This window comes from Monopterus albus, unplaced genomic scaffold, assembly GCF_001952655.1.
Source record: "Monopterus albus unplaced genomic scaffold, M_albus_1.0 scaffold25.1, whole genome shotgun sequence".
Lineage (NCBI taxonomy): Eukaryota > Metazoa > Chordata > Actinopteri > Synbranchiformes > Synbranchidae > Monopterus > Monopterus albus.
This window is the reverse complement of record NW_018127905.1, coordinates 1,136,169-1,138,364: the sequence shown is the minus strand read 5'-3', so window position 1 is coordinate 1,138,364 and position 2,196 is coordinate 1,136,169. Positions and strand designations below refer to the sequence as shown.

The 2,196-nt window shown below is 37.5% G+C and overlaps 1 protein-coding gene across 1 annotated transcript in view; it reads left to right on the top strand.

Annotated features, from left to right (window-relative positions):
• The first annotated feature begins 1,377 nt into the window (after positions 1–1,377).
• The window catches only part of aco1 (aconitase 1, soluble), a 16,258-nt gene continuing 15,439 nt past the window's right edge, over positions 1,378–2,196 (top strand). The window contains exon 1 of the mRNA XM_020595001.1: positions 1,378–1,494. The gene's annotated coding sequence lies outside the window, so the exon portion shown is untranslated. The remainder of the gene's footprint in view (positions 1,495–2,196) is intronic.

Sequence of the window (2,196 nt, the reverse complement as noted above, 5' to 3'; positions counted from 1 at the left end):
GAGAGATGCCAAACCGTGACGTCTCCCGGTGCCAGCTTTGCAGCTGGCCAGAGCAATAGTCAAAACATGAAGAAAATCAATGTGTGATTGTCTGTTGATTATGTGGTGTGTAGCTAAAAACATTCTAACATGACCTCTAGTGACATGTCATGACATTAAACATAAGAAAATATTATGGCTATGGCTACGGTTATACACGTCATAATAATAATATTAAATATCCTGTCTTCTAACAGTCATCAGCTTTCTATCTAGTTATCCTTGACCATAAGCAACCTGCAGCAACTCATGAGAATACCTAAGCATTTAACAGCCTGAGCTAGACACCCTGTCTACTCTAAACATTTCTAATACATCAAGTATCTGACCAATATCTATCTGACTAAAAATACCTAACATGTCCTAAACTGCCCCCTGTTTTTTTTTCCTGGTGTGTAAACACCAACACCTCTCAGAGCTGCTATCATGGCTGACATGGACTTAAGAGTTACATCAAAGTTTAGTGGTTTGTAAAAGTTTGAATAATTCAAATGTTGTCAAATACGTTTCAGCCTAGGAACTGATTTGCAAGGCCAGCACTCCCTCAGCTTTCAGTGCATATGTATTTTTGTGTGAGTATATGCACATACTGTGGCTTTCATCCTTCTGTCTCTTTTTGACCCTGACATCACTAACAAATGGCTGGTGAAACATGAACCACAGAGAGGAGATCCTCATGTAGAGGACCTGCAACATCTTAAACAAAAGGAGTGCATTTCAAAAAGAGCAGAAGCTACTGTATATCTTGTACAGCAAGAAAAGTTTTCATATTGAGCAAAAGAGATAAAACTACATGTCATCCAGATACGTAAAAATGACCAACTACACTAACAAGAGTAAGTGCTGCTGAGTTCAGAATAATTAAAAATGAATGAGAAGGGTGCCACAGTTAATCCTCCCCCAGTGAAGTAGTATTACCTTCTCTTTTTACCATGCATGTGGGTGTGAAGGTCAGTTAAGGACAATCTTGACTACACACAGTTAAATAGCCTACATATGAAAATTGATATTAGGCAGATCTATGCAGGTCGATTTCTACAGACAAACCTGAAAGGAAGGGAAGTGGAACTCTCTATTGAAATTTATGCTATGGGGCATTTTTAAGTGCTTTTTAATTTGAAAACCACGATTTTTGTTTTTAAACTAATAGCAATCAGAAGATGTCATTCTCTGTGTAAAGGTAGAAAGTGACTTTTGTAAATGTTTGAAAAATTACAGAGAATTAAATTCGATTTTGTGTCTATGATTTATATAGTGTAGTTCATGTTTATGGCTGGTCCGACTGACCCTTGTTGCGGTTACATTTGGAAATTGTACTTTTATTCTGAATAAAATTCTAACCGGAAGTATGATTGATGTTGCTGCTGGCGGCGGAACACTATTTTATTTAATAAGATTAGCTGCTGTTTGTGAGAAACGTACAGTCGTGCACTGTTTCTCTTTTGCTGTGGAAAAGTAAGTTATCCAACTCCGACTTTTGGAATTTGTTAACTTATTGGTAAATTCTTAATAACTGTCTTCCAGCAGCGTAAGGTAGCTAACGTAGCAGAGTGCCTCCCTTCGTATTGTCATGCATCATAGTTGAGTCGGAAGCTAGCTAACTCTGGCTGTCACACGTTCAAGTCATTTACGCCAAGTCATGCTGATGGTGTATGGCAAATAGAAAGTAATGTTTAAGACAGTTTAATGTCTTTTGCGTCTTCACTCAAAGCCCGTGCGTTTGTAAATGCCGAACTTTGACCAGCTAGCTAATGCTAAGGTAGAAGAAGGCTAGGTTAGGATGAGGAAATGTTGGGAAACATGACAGAAGCGCGTGACTTCGTTTGTTTCTCTACAGAAATGCACCATATAATAGTAACAGCATTTCAACAGGTAACCTTGGCAGTTTATGGGCATCCTTGTTTTTTTCTATATTCGCATTGTAGCAGTTACCTAAAGCAGTATTTTTATACATATGTTTGAGGAATGCAAGCATGTTTTCCTCCACAACTCTTTTATAAACTAAACAAAACATAGTACTCACACATTTAAACACAGTCATACAAAAACTGTGCCTTAATAAAATAGCTGTTTTCTTTTAAATGAAGAACCACCTGGTCAAACATTAAACAAATAAAGCAATAGATCAGAGCAGGCATGTAGTGTCAGCTTTTATTG